This window comes from Pan troglodytes, chromosome 3 (assembly GCF_028858775.2).
Source record: "Pan troglodytes isolate AG18354 chromosome 3, NHGRI_mPanTro3-v2.0_pri, whole genome shotgun sequence".
In the NCBI taxonomy this organism is placed as follows: Eukaryota; Metazoa; Chordata; class Mammalia; order Primates; family Hominidae; genus Pan; species Pan troglodytes.
The window spans coordinates 89,000,779-89,016,099 of NC_072401.2; the positions used below are offsets into that span (position 1 = coordinate 89,000,779).

Genomic DNA, 15,321 nt, shown 5'->3' on the forward strand with positions numbered 1-15,321 from the left:
GCCATTTTTATTCTACTAGCAATTTTCTCCAAAATCAGAACATCTTGAGGTCTCCAGATTGGAAAAGAATCAATTTTTGTGGCAGAGTGAAATCAACCTTTTTCAAATAACCAAGCTGTGGTGTTGTAAATTCAAAAATAGTCTCCAAATAGCTGCAACTTTCAACTGTTCTTACAAATAAAAACATTTTTAAAAAACCAGTTTTATCCACTTCCAAATCCTAAGACAAAGAATTAATTAAACTACCTTCATGGAAAAGAGACAAACATTTTAAAAAATCAAATGCATTCTGACATAAAAACATTACAAACACTTGCTTACTTAAGATTAGAAAAACCAACCAAAGTGATGCCCATAAAAATGGTGAAATTACATTATGAGCCTGTAGAAGAGCTGATCTTAACTATCATATTCAGTATTAATTTTTTGAAAACAATAATCATCTTAAAGACTTTTCACTATTAAATATAATCCAACCTTAACAAACATTTAAAACAAATGCTTGTGTAACCACCATGCACGTTATGAAAAATAATACTGCTGCCTCTCCAAAGCAACTCCATAACCCTCCCCCAGAGACAACTTAGCCTGACTGTGGCAATCACTTCCTTGCATATCTTTTACTTAATATATAAATATGCACCTAACTATGTGTTCTGAAATACTATTGTGTGAGTTTTGCCAATGGCTACTGGCTACTACATTGAAACATGCAGATACAGAACACCTCGTCATCTCAGAAAGCTCTTCTGGACAAGCTGCTCTAGAATGACAACAACTTCAGAGCCTAGCCTATGACTCATTCTTCTTATATCTCCATGCTCTGACCCCCACCACAATGCCTAACACAGTATTCTTTTGACAATTGCCTGTTGGACTAGACTACCTCCAAGGAGGTTTAGAGTCCAGTGGTGAAAATAGAAAATAAGCAGAATGCTAAATGAGGTTCCAAAGGCTGAGAACATGACACAAGTGGCCAATATAATAGTTTCCCAATACCCTAAATAGGTGAGAAGGAGACTATGAAACAAGTATTAGTGATCATTTACCTTCAGCTTATGAAGGGGAACAGGTGGTGGGGGGGTGCGGAGAGAGAAAAGAGGAGAGAAAAAGAGATTCCTTCAGATAGGTTTGGAATGTTCTTGTATCACTCCCAGTCTCCATTCATAACGTAATGTGGGATAAGGGGAGGATTGCTTTCTCTTCGTCATAAACCAAGTAAGAAAGGTATTAAGGAGACCGCTTAAAGAGCTTGCATGTGTCTCCTGGAGCCTGGAGAACATACAGACGTCAAAAATATAATATTTGGAATGCCTGGCTCTTTGACTTGCTGACTCTGTGACATTGGGCAAGTTAGACAACCTCTTGGCATTTCAGTTTCCTCATTTTAAGTTTTGGATATGACAATACGTATTTCACAGGGTTAACATAGGCATTAAATGAGAAAATCCATGCAAGGTACCAATAATAGCAAATTACTTCACTTCATTTGAATTGGGTCTGCTGGTTGGCAAATTCCTTTTACTATAAATCTTTAAACATGGTCTTAAGCTCAGCAGCTTTTGGCAGCTAAGCAGAAAATCTGGCTTTCTGCCAAACATGTGCTCTTTATTGTAAAATATGGAATGTTGTCTCTAGGAGATACTTTGCTGGGCTCAGGACTCCTTCCCCTCCTCCTTGCACTCAAATATGCCCATGTCACAATGATCATCAATGGAGTGTGAGTGGAAGTGATCGGTAATACTTCTAGACGGGCTTTCCCTTTTTCCTCCCTTCACACATTCCACCTTATCCACCACCATTTTGCCTCAGGTAGCAGGTAATTGAGTAACTAATTATCTTTAGTTTTTGACATGCTATTATTTCATTTTTTTTTTCCTTTTAGCTTCCATCCCCACACCCTTGCTGTTTTCCCCATATCCCACAAACAGCTGAACTCTGATATTTTGGTTTATCTTTAGATACACGTGTATCTTAGAAAACTCTATTGTCCTGTGTGTTTTAAATTCATACAAATAATATGGTGTCACAGTTCTTATAAAATGTATATGCATGGATTAAGGAATTACATTCTCTCTCATATCCTATTAATTTTTGTAAGATATGAGGTTATATTGTACAAATATTTTGCATACGTGTTTCTATTCTTCGAATGTGAATATAAAGTAGAGAGGCTGTGTCTATCACTGGTGCCTGGAACAGTTCCTAACCCAAGGAAAGCACAAAATTCAACTGTGGAGTAGACATTTGAATGGATACACAAGTATAAAATTTGAAAAAGATAATTGTTTTGATTTTTCCCTCTAGAAAAATCCTTGATTTACCCAAGTTCCATGTGGTTTAACATAAAACTGAGACACTGATTTGTGAGAGTATTGCCTACTGAAGGTTACTGAGTGGTTCGATGAGTCCTATTTTCCATCCATTTAAATTCAAAGCTATAATCTCACATAAATAAGGAAGAAATTATAATTGTAATTAACTCTTAATTATATTTATGTACATTTTTATTGAATGCATCTTATGTAATGCTCATTATTGTGTATTGAATTTGCTTTTTCATGAATATAATTTATATACAATAAAAATAAATTAATCCATCTGAATTTTATATACTTAAGTTGTATAGACTTACAATTTTATAGTTATATAAAATTACCCTTTATTTGTAAGAAATACATCCAGGTTTCATACTGATATTATGAAATATATGAATTGATTCTCCAGATTGTCTATTTAAAATTAAAAAAAATTTTTTGAGACAGGGTCATGCTCTGTCACCCAGGTTGGAGTGCCCCCAAGCAAGATCACAGCTCACTGTAGCCTTGACCTCATGGGCTCATGCAATCTTCCTGCCTCAGCTCCCAAGTAGCTGGGACTACAGGTGCACGCCACCAATACTTGGCTCATTTTTTAAATTTTTAGTAGAGATGAGATCTTGCTATGTTGCCAAGGCTGGTCTTGAACTCCTAGGCTCAGATGATCCTCCTGCCTCATTCCCTCAAAGTGCTGGGATTACAGGTGTGAGCCAGGCCTTTTTATAGTTTTTAATTTTTAATTTTTTGGGGTACATAGTAGGTATATCTATTTATGATGTATAGAGGATATTTTTGATATAGGCATACAATGTGTAATAGTTACATTAGAGTAAATTGAGTATCCATCCCCTCAAGTATTTATCCTTTGTATTACAAACAAACTAATTATACTCTTTTAGTTATCTTAAAATGTACAATTAAATTATTATTGACTATAGTCACCCTACTGTGCTATCGAATACTAGGTTTTATTCATTCTTTCTAACTATTTTTTTGTACTCACTAACAATCCTCACTTCCCCTTGCGCCCATCTCCTCACTACCCCTCCCAGCCTCTGGTAACTGTCTTTCTACTCTCTATCTCTGTGAGTTCAGTTGTTTTAACTTTGGGCTCCCACAAATAAGTGAGAACATGTGAAGTTTGTCTTTCTGTGCCTGGCTTATTTCACTTAATATAACATTCCCCAGTTCCATCCATGTTGTTGCTAATGATGATCTCATTCTTTTTCTTTTTTATGGCTGAATAGTACTTCATTGTGTATATGTACCACATTTTCTTTATTCATCCATCTGTTGATGGACACTTAAGTTGCTTCTAAATCTTGGCTATTGTGAATAGGGTTGCAATAAACATGAGAGTGCAGATATCTCTTTAATAACCTGATTTCCTTTTTTTCAGTATATAGTTAGCAGTGGAATTGCTGGATCATATATTAGCGCTGTCAGACTGTATAACATTTGATGACTCTATTGATACTGAAGACCTGGTTAAGTATCTGACATAATATTTTATCCTTAGCTTCTTTTTATGGAAAAATTTTAAAATACACAAAATTAGAGAAAATGGCATAATAAACCATTATTATTCATACCTAGTGTCAGAAGTGATCAATCCATAACCAAATCAGTTTTATCTATTTCCCTACCCAATTATACACTCCCATTTATTTTGAAGCAAATTCCAGACAGCATAGCATATCAGTCTCTTAAAGTTAAGGATTCTTCAGTTGGAAACGCAGAAATCACCTGCCTTCTGTATTGGTCTTGCTGGGAGCTGCAGACTGGAGCAGTTCCTATTTGGCCATCTTGCCAGATTCCCTGGTTCATCTCACTGGGACTGCTTAGACAGTGGGTGCAGCCCATGGAGGGCAAACCGAGCAGGGTGGGGCATCACCTCACCTGAGAAGTGTAAGGGGCCTGGGAATTCTCTCCCTTAGCAAAGGGAAGCCATGAGAGACTGTGCCATGAGGAAAGATGTTATCCAGCTCAGATACTATGCTTTCCCCGTGGTTTTTGCAACCTGTAGACCAAGAGATTCCCTCGAGTGCCTAGGCCACCAGGGCCCTGGGTTTCAAGCACAAACTTGGAGGCCGTTTGGGCAGACACTGAGCTAGCTGCAGGAGTTTTTTTTGTTTTTTTGGTTTTTTTTTTTTGCACCCCAGTGACACCTGGAACCCCAGCGAGACAGAAACGTTCACTCCCCTTAAAAGGTGGCTGAAGCCAGGGAGTCAAGTGGTCTTGTTCAGTGGGTCTCACCCCCACAGAGCCCAGGAAGCTAAGGTCGACCTGGGACGCCGGAGGTTGGTGGGGGGAGGGGTGTCTGCCATTACTGAGGCTTGAGTAGGCAGTTTTCCCCTCACAGTGTAAACAAAGCCGCTAGGAACTTCAGACTGGGCAGAGCCCACCACAGTGCAGCAAAGCCGCTGTAGCCAGACTGCCTCTCCAGATTCCACCTCTCTGGGCATCTCTGAAAGAAAAGCAGCAGCCCCAGTCAGAGGCTTATAGATAACACTCCCATCTTCCTGGGACAGAGCACCTGGGGGAAGGGGCGACTGTGGGTGCAGCTTCAGCAGACTTAAATGTTCCTGCCTGCTGGCTCTCAAGAAAGCAGCAGATCTCCCAGCACAGCGCTCAAGCTCTGTTAAGGGACAGACTGCTTCCTCAAGTGGGTCCCTGACCCCCGTGCCTCCTGACTGGGAGACACTTCCCAGCAGGGGTCAACAGGCACCTCATACAGAAGAACTCCAGCTGGCATCTGGTGGGTGCCCCTCTGGGACGAAGCTTCCAGAGGAAGAAGCAGAAAGCAATCTTTGCTGTTCTGCAGCCTCCCCTGGTGACACCCAGGCAAACAGGGCCTGGAGTGGACCTCCAGCAAACTCCAGCAAACCTGCAGCAGAGGGGCCTGATTGTTACAAGGAAAACTAACAAAAAGAAAGGAATAGCTTCAACATCAACAAAAAGGATGGCCACGCAAAAACCCCATCCAATCAACAGCATCAAAGATCAAAGATAGATAAATCCACAAAGACGAGAAACAGCCAGTGCGAAAAGGCTGAAAATTCCAAAACCAGAATGCCCCTTCTCCTCCAAAGGATCACAACTCCTCAGCAGCAAGGGAACAAAACTAGATGGAGAATGAGTATGATGAATTGACAGAAGTAGACTTCAGAAGGTGGGTAATAACAAAGTCCTCTGAGCTAAAGGAGCATGTTCTAACCCAATGCAAGGAAGCTAAGAACCTTGAGAAAAGGTTAGAGGAATTGCTAACTGGAATAACCAGTTTAGAGAAGACATAAATGACCTGATGGAGCTGAAAAACACAGCACAAGAACTTTATGAAGCATATACAAGTATCAATAGCCAAATCGATAAAGTGGAAGAAAGGATATCAGAGATTGAAGATCAACTTAATGAAATAAAGAGTGAAGATTAGAAGAAAAAGAATGAAAAGGAATGAACAAAGACTCCAAGAAATACAGGACTATTGAAAAGACTAAACCCATGCTTGATTCGTGTACCTGAAAGTGACAGGGAGAATGGAACCAAGTTGGAAAACACACTTCAGGATATTATCCAGGAGAACTTCCCCAACCTAGCAAGACAGACCAACATTCAAATTCAGGAAATAGAGAGAACACCACAAACATACTCCTTGAGAAGAGCAACCCCAAGACACATAATTGTCAGGTTCGCCATGGCTGAAATGAAGGAAAAATGTTAAGGGAAGTCAGAGAGAAAGGTCAGGTTACCTACAAAGGGAAGCCCATCAGACTAACAGTAAATCTGTCTGCAGAAACCCTACAAGCCAGAAGAGAGTGGGGGCAATATTCAACATTCTTTTTTTAAAAATTTTATTATTATTATTCTTTCAGTTTAATAATAATAATTTATTGTTATTATTATTAAGTTTTAGGGTACATGTGCACAATGTGCAGGTTTGTTACATATGTATACATGTGTCATGTTGGTTCAACATTTTTAAGAAAAGAATTTTCAACCCAGAATTTCATATCCAGCCAAACAAAGCTTCATTAGTGAAGGAGAAATAAAATCCTTTACAGACAAGCAAATGCTGAGAGATTTTGTCACCACCAGGCCTACTTTACAAGAGCTCCTGAAGGAAGCACTAAATATGGAAAGGAAAAACCAGTACCAGCCACTGCAAAAACATACTAAAATGTAAAGACCAATGACACTGTGAAGATACTGCATCAACAAATGTGCAAAATGAACAGCTAGAATCATAATGACAGGATCAAATTCACATATAACAATATTAACCTTAAAGGTAAATGGGCTAAATGCCCCAATTAAAAGACACAGACTGGCAAATTGGATAAAGATTCAAGACCTATCGGTGTGCTGTATTCAGGAGACCCATCTCACGTGCAAAGACACACATAGGCTCAAAATAAAGGGATGGAGGAATATTTACCAAGAAAATGTAAGGAAAAAAAGCAGGGGTTTCAATCCTAGTCTCTGATAAAACTGACTTTAAACCAACAAAGATAAGAAAAGACAAAGAAGGGCATAACATAATGGTAAAGGGACCAATGCAACAAGAAGAGCTAACTATCCTAAATATATATGCACCCAATACAGGAGCAACCAGATTCATAAAGCAAGTTCTTAGAGACCTACAAAGAGACTTAGACTCCCACACAATAATAGTAGGAGACTTTAACACCCAACTGTCAATATTAGAAAGATCAATGAGAGAGAAAATTAACAAGGATATTCAGGACTTGAACTCAGCTCTGGACCAAGAGGACTTAATAGACATCTACAGAAATCTCCAACCCAAATCCACAGAATATACATTCTTCTCAGCTCATAGCACTTATTCTAAAATTAACCACATAATTGGAAGTAAAACACTCCTCAGCAAATGCAAAAGAACAGAAATCATGACAGTCTCTCAGACCACAGTGCAATCAAATTAGAACTCAGGATTAGAAGAAACTCACTCAAAACTGCACAACAAATGGAAACTGAACAACCTGCTCCTGAATGACTATTGCATAAATAATGAAATTAAGGCAGAAATAAAGAAGTTATTTGAAACCAGTAAGAATGAAGACACAATGGGCCAGAATCTCTGGGACACAGCTAAAGCAGTGTTTAGAGGGAAATTTATAGCACTAAATACCCATAGGAGAAAGCAGGAAAGATCTAAAATCAACTCCTTAACATCACAATTAAAAGAACTAGAGAAGCAAGAGCAAACAAATGCAAAAGCTAGTAGAAGACAAGAAATAACTAAGATCAGAGCAGAACTGAAAGAGATAGAGACATTGAAAACCCCTTCAAAAAATCAACGAACCTAGGAGCTGGTTTTTTGAAAAGATTAACAGACTAGATAGACTGCTAGGCAGACTAATAAGGAAGAAAAGAGAGAAGAATCAAATAGACACAATAAAAAATGATAAAGGGGATATCACCACTGATCCCACAGAAATACCAACTACCATCAGAGAATACTATAAACACTTCTAAGAAAATAAATTAGAAGATCTAGAAGAAATGGACAAATTCCTGGATACATACACCCTCCCAAGACTAAACCAGGAAGAAGTCAAATCCCTGAATAGACCAATAACAAGTTCTGAAATTGAGGCAGTAATTAGTAGCCTACCAACCAAAAAAGCCCAGGACCAGATGGATTCACAGCTGAATTCTACCAGAGGTACAAAGAGCAGCTGGTACCATTCCTTCTGAAACTATTTCAAATAACCGAGAAAGAGGGACTCCTCCCTAACTCATTTTGAGGCCAGCATCACCCTAATTCCAAAACCTGGCAGAGACACAATAAAAAAAGAAAACTTCAGGCCTATGTCCCTGATGAACATCAATGTGAAACTCCTCAATAAAATACTGGCAAACTGAATCCAGCAGCACATCAAAAAGCTTATCCACCACGACCAAGTTAGCTTCATCCCTGGGATGCAAGGCTGGTTCAACATATGAAAATCAATAAATGTAATCCATCACATAAACCAAACCAATGACAAAAACCACATGATTATCTCACTAGATGCAGAAAAGGCCTTTGACAAAATTCAATGCCCCTTCATGCTGAAAACACTCAATAAACTAGATATTGATGGAACATATCTCAAAGTAATAAGAGCTATTTATGACAAACCCATAGCCAATATCATACTGAATGGGCCAAAGATGGAAACATTCCCTTTGAAAACTGGCACAAGAAAAGGATGCCCTCTCTTACCACTTGTATTCAACATAGTATTGGAAGTTCTGGCCAGGGCAATCAGGCAAGAGAAAGAAATAAATGGTATTCAAATAGGAAGAGAGGAAGTCAATTTGTCGTATATTTAGAAAAACCCATTGTGTCAGCCTCAAACCCCCTGAAGCTGATAAGCAACTTCAGTGAAGTCTCACTATACAAAAACAATGTGCAAAAATCACAAGCATTCCTATACACCAATAATAGACAAACAGAGAGCCAAATCATGGGTGAATTCCCATTCACAATTGCTATAAAGAGAATAAAATACCTAGGAATACAACTTACAAGGGATATGAAGGACCTCTTTAAGGAGAACTACAAACCACTGCTCAAGGAAGTAAGAGAAGACACTAACAAATGGAAAACATTCCATGCTTATGGATAGGAAGAATCAATATCATGAAAATGGCCATACTGCCCAAAGTAATTTATAGATTCAGTGCTATTGCCATCAAGCTACTATTGACTTTCTTCACAGAATTAGAAAAAAGCTACTTTAAATTTCATATGGAACCCAAAAAGAGCCAGTATAGCCAAGACAATCCTAGGCAAAAAGAACAAAGCTGGCCGGGCGCGGTGGCTCACGCCTGTAATCCCAGCACTTTGGGAGGCCGAGGCGGGCGGATCACGAGGTCAGGAGATCGAGACCATCCTGGCTAACACGGTGAAACCCCGTCTCTACTAAAAATACAAAAAATTAGCCGGGCGTGGTAGCGGGCGCCTGTAGTCCCAGCTACTCGGGAGGCTGAGGCAGGAGAATGGCGTGAACCCGGGAGGCGGAGCTTGCAGTGAGCCGAGATCGCGCCACTGCACTCCAGCCTGGGCGACAGAGCGAGACTCCGTCTCAAAAAAAAAAAAAAAAAAAAAAAAAAAAAGAACAAAGCTGGAGGCATCACACTACCTGACTTCAAACTATACTACAAGGCTACAGTAACCAACACAGCATGGTACTGGTATCAAAACAGATATATAGACCAGTGGAACAGAACAGAGTCCTCAGAAATAACACCACACATCTGCAACCATTTGATCTTTGACAAACCTGACAAAAACAAGAAATGGGGAAAAGATTCCCTATTTAATAAATAGTGTTGGGAAAACTGGCTAGCCACATACAGAAAACAGAAACTGGACCCCTTCCTTACATCTTATACAAAAATTAACTCAAGATAATTAAAGACTTAAATGTAAGACCTAAAACCATAAAATCCCTAGAAGAAAACCAAGGCAATACCATTCAGGACATAAGCATGGGCAAAGACTTCATGACTAAAACACCAAAAACAATGGCAACAAAAGCTGAAATTGACAAATGGGCTCTAATTAAAATAAAGAACTTCTGTACAGCAAAAGAAACTATCATCAGAGTGAACATGCAACCTACAGAAAGGGAGAAAATTTTTGCAATCTATCCATCTGACAAAGGTCTAATATCCAGAATCTACAAGGAACTTAAACAAATTTACATGAAAAAAATAACCCCATCAAAAGTGGGCAAAGGATACGAACAGACACTTCTCAAAAGAAGACATTTATGTGGCCAGTAAACATATGAAAAAGAGCTCATCATCACTCGTCATTAGAGAAATGCAAAACAAAACCACAATGAGATACTATCTCATGCCAGTTAGAATGGCAATCATTAAAAAGTCAGAAAACAACAGATGCTGGAGAGGAAGTGGAGAAATAGGAATGCTTTTACACTGTTAGTGGGAGTGTAAATTAATTCAACCATTGTGGAGTACAGTGTGGCAATTCCTCAAGGATCTAGAACCAGAAATACCACTTGATCCAGCAATCCCATTACTGGGTATATACCCAAAGGAGTATAAATCAATCTACTATAAAGACACATGCCCACGTATGTTTATTGCAGCACTGTTTACAATAGCAAAGACTTGGAACCAACCCAAATGCCCATCAATGATAGACTGGATAAAGAAAATATGGCACATGTATACCACGGAATACTATCCAGCCATAAAAAAGAATGAGTTCATGTCCCCTTGCAGGGACATGGATGAAGCTGGAAACCTTCATCCACGTAACAAAGTAACACAGGAAGAGAAAACCAAACACTGCATACTCTCACCCAAAAGTGGGAGTTGAACAGTGAGAACACATGGACACAGCGATGGGAACATCACACACTGGGGCCTGTTGGGGGGTGGGGGCCAAAGGGAGGGATAGCATTAGGACAAATAGCTAATGCATGTGGGGCTTAAAATCCAGATGACGGGTTGCTGGGTGCCGCAAACCACCATGGCACATGTATACCTATATAACAAACCTGCACGTTCTGCACATGTACCCCAGAACTTAAACTATAATAATAAAAAAGAAAAATAGAAAAACTAACTATTGGGAACTATGGTCAGTACCTGAGTGACGGAATCATTTGTACCCCAAACCTCAGCGTCATGCAATGTACCCATGTAACAAATTTGCACATACATCCCTGAATTGAAAATAAAAGTAGGAAAAAAAAGCTAAGTACTCTTTAATAAATGTCACAATACCGTTATCATGCTAAAAATAAAAATAATTCTTTAAAATCATCAGATTTCATGTCAGTGTTTACATTTCCAATTGTTTTGTAACTGTCCTCTCTTTCAGCTTTTTTTTTTGGAATTAGAAGACAAATAAAATTCACATAAGTGATTGCTGTGTCTCTCAGTTCTATTTTAATCTGTAGGTTTTACTTTCTTTTCTTGCTCTCTTACTTGCAACTTATTTGTTGAAGAAACAAAGTTGTTTGTCCTATAGATTTTCTCCGTCTGGATTTTACTGAGTTTGCAGTTCGGTTTGGGTTTGCAAAATGATGATATTCTAATTTTATCATTCCTTCTTCATTATGTCTATAAAGAAAAACTTCTCATTTGTTACCCAGTGGTATAATTTATAAAGGAAAGATAGGATAAATGCTTGATTATTTTTATTTAGGTAAAGTTCAAAAATAATGAATTGGTTCTTTAATATTCTTAATGTTGGGAGATTTGTGTGTGTGTGTGTGTGTGTGTGTGTGTGTGTGTGTGTCTGTGCGTTGTTTTGTTTTTGGTATCATTAAGAATGAATAAACTGGCCAGGTACGGTGGTTCACACTTGTAATCTCAACACTTTGGGAGGCTGAGGCAGGAGGACCACTTAAGCCCAGGAGTTCAAGACCAGCCCCCATCTCTACAAAAAATAAAAAATTAGCCGGGTGTGGTGGAGCACACCTGTAGCCCCAGGTACTCAGGAAGCTGAGGTGGGAGAATCACCTGAGCCTAGGAGGTCGAGGCTGCAGTAAGCTGTGATTGTGACACTGCACTCCAGCCTGGGCAATAGACCAAGATCCTGTCTCTAAAACAGGCATAAACACAGGGATTTAAATATATTTTAAAACTTTTATTGTAAAATAACCTCAGATACAGAAAGCTCCACAAGATGAATCTGTAGCTTAGTGAGTTATTATATGAAAGATATGCTTGAAATCACCACTCAGGTCGAGAGACAGAGGTCGAGAACTCACCCCGGAGTTCCTCTCTTGCTCTATCTCAATGAAACACCTTCTTCTAAGAAGTAACAACCATCCTGAATTTTATAGAAATCATTTCCTGGACTTTCTTTTTAAAGTATTATTACCCAAGTGTGTGACCTTGACACTATAATTTAGTCTTGCCCATTGAAAAAAGATTGCTGTGTATTTTAAGTCTCAAAATCTTTTAAACTATACTTCGTTTTTTTCTTTTTTTTTTTCCTAATAATTTATCTGATGAAGAACCTGGGGTGTTTGAATTGTCGAGTTTCCCACAGTCTAAATGTTACTGATTACATATGTAATGCAACTCAAAATCGTCCTGCTATTTGTATTTCCTGAAACTTGATGGCTGGACCCAGAAGTTTGATCACAATGAATTTGATCCCTTTAACAGACTATAGGTGATATTGTGTTCTTTCACCAGGAACCACATAGTCTGGTTGTCTTTCTTTTCATGAGCTAACTAGACATTGATTTGCAATGCCTGGATAAATTCACTGGGAGTTGTAAAATGGTGACTTATGTCATTTTCTATTTATTAATTGAGATGGAATCTCACACCGTCACCCGGGCTGGAGTGCAATGGCGAGTTCTCAGCTCACTGCAACCTCTGCCTCCCGGGTTCAAGCGATTCTCCTGCCTCAGCATCCCAAGTAGCTGGGATTACAGGCGCCTGCCACCACACCCAGCCACTTTTTTGAATTTTTAGTGGAGACGGGGTTTCACTATATTGGCCAGGCTGGTCTCAAACTCCTGACCTCGTGATCCGCCCGCCTTGGCCTTCCGAAGTGCTAGGATTACAGGTGTGAGCCATCATGCCTGGCTCTTTAATTTATTAGTTGGAATATGTATTAAGGTTCTCCAGAGAGACATGTACAGAGATATATATCAGGAGCCAACTCCAATAGGCCTCTACTGGCCAAAGATGGAACTATGTAATCTTTAAGACAGATAGTAATTGCAACAGACTGAAACCTATCAAATGATTTTAAATCTGTGAGTTCATAATAATATTACATAACCAACACCAAAACATACTCTAGTAACATAGACATATACAGATATACCCCTGTATATGTCTCTCTGGAGAACCCCGACTCTATATACATAGCTGTATACACAGCTATGCATATACACAGCTATGTATATAGAGTCAGGGGTTCTCCAGAGAGACATATACATAGGATATATATACACACACATAGGATGGGTATACACTATATATATAGTATATACATAAGATATATATACACATATACATGTATATATCTGTATATATTCATATATATTCCATGTGTATATACATGTATGTATCTGTATATATCCATATATATTCCATGTGTATATTATAGGATATATACACACACACAGATATCCTATATATATAGGATATATTTATATACAGATACCCTATTTATATGTATTTATATATCCTATCATATGTGTATTTATTTATATATTCTATTTATATAGGATATATGTGTGCATATACATCCGTGTATATATCCTATATAAATAAGACATATAAATATATGTAATAGGATATGTAAATATATATGTATAAATAGGATATATATATCATATTAATTGATAAGGGACTTATTAGAGAAATTGGCTCATGTGATTATGGAGGCTGAGAAGTCCCACAGCATGCAGCCTGCAAGCTGGAGACCCCGTGATGAGGGTAGTGTGGCTCAGTCCAAGTCTGAAAGCCTCAGAACATGGGAAGCTGATGGTGTAACTCTCAGTCTGAGGCCCAAGGTCTGAGAACCTGGGTGTCAGGAGGAGTAGCCTGGTATAAATCCTGGAGCCTAAAGGCCATAGAAGCTGGAGTTGTGATGTCCAAGGGCAGGAGAAGAAGAATGTCTCAGCTCCAGGAGAGAGAGAGGAAATCATTTTTCTGCTTCCTTTTTTGTTCTATTGGGGTCTCCAGCAGACTGGATATTGCCTGTCCATACTAGGGGCAGATGCTTCTCGCCAAGTCCACAGACTCACATGACAAGCTCCTCTAGAAACACCCTCACAGACATGCCCAGAAATAATGCTTTACCAGTTCTCTAGGTATTCTTTAATCCAGTCAAGTTGACACCTAAAATTAATCATCACACAATTCTTTTACAAAGATAAGCTTCCCCTCATGTCTAATTTGGTTTAGTTCATAGAGGTCTGCACAAATACCTCATTCTTTCCACTTACTTATAAGTTTTCAAGGTCATGAAGTGGCTTCCTGTTATCATCCCAAGGTGACCAATTAGTATTCTATTTCATTTTTGTAATATCATTATGACCTCAGAGATTTAAAATTATCTATTTTAAAGACTACATTGCTCCATCTTTGGCCAGTAGAGGCCTATTTGAGTTGGCTCCTGAGTCCTTTGACAAAATCATAGTAATCTTTGATAGCTTTCCTGGAATCTGGGACGACAATATGTTCCAAACTCATCTTGCATATTTTGGGTCATAGACCTGGGATCAACCAATTTCCCAACAGGCCCCAGATGCTAGATCACAATCCGGGTTCTAGGGGTCCTAGCTATGACTGTGTTTTTAGATCTCTATAGCGACAGAGCTAAGATATACATGTGGGATATGTGTGTGTGTGTGCGTGAGTGTGTCTTTATAATAATCCCTGAGTAAATTTTAATCTTTTCCATTTAAATTCAGGATTATAGGATTATGGAGTTCATTACTCTTTTTTTTTGAGACAGGGTCTCACTCTGTCACCCAGGCTGGAGTGCAGTGGTGTGATCATGGCTCACTGCAGCCTTGACTTCCTGGGCTCAAGCAATCCTCCTGTCTCAGCCTCCTGAGTAGCTGGGACTACAGGCGGGAGCCACCACGCCCAGCTAATTTTTTTGTACTGTTTGTAGAGATGAAGTTTCACCATGTTGCCCAAGCTGGTTTGGAACTCCTGGCTCAAGGTATCTGCCGGCCTCGGCCTCCCAAAGGGCTCTTACTCTTTTGTATCAAATTTGTATCTCCTTTCTTTCACACTGAGAATCCTGATTCTCATGGATGCATTGGTTAAAGAAAGAGAATAATTCAAAATTACTAATATACTTTATTCCACATTATACATACAACATTCTCAGAATAACAATATTTCCATGACTCGTATAATTATTGAGAGCAGTTGAAATTATTTTTGCATATATGCTCTCCGTTCTCCCCACCTTTTTAAAAGCTGCACTGTATCAATGCTAAGTATTTAGTTATTATATACCGTGCTGTCT

The 15,321-nt window shown here is 38.8% G+C and overlaps 1 long non-coding RNA gene across 1 annotated transcript in view; it reads right to left on the reverse strand.

Moving 5' to 3' along the window:
- Positions 1–14,343, reverse strand: part of LOC107974335 (uncharacterized) — a 37,397-nt gene extending 23,054 nt beyond the window's left edge. The window contains exon 1 of the long non-coding RNA XR_001717020.1: positions 14,285–14,343. This is a non-coding gene — a long non-coding RNA (uncharacterized LOC107974335). The remainder of the gene's footprint in view (positions 1–14,284) is intronic.
- Positions 14,344–15,321: the final 978 nt, after the last annotated feature.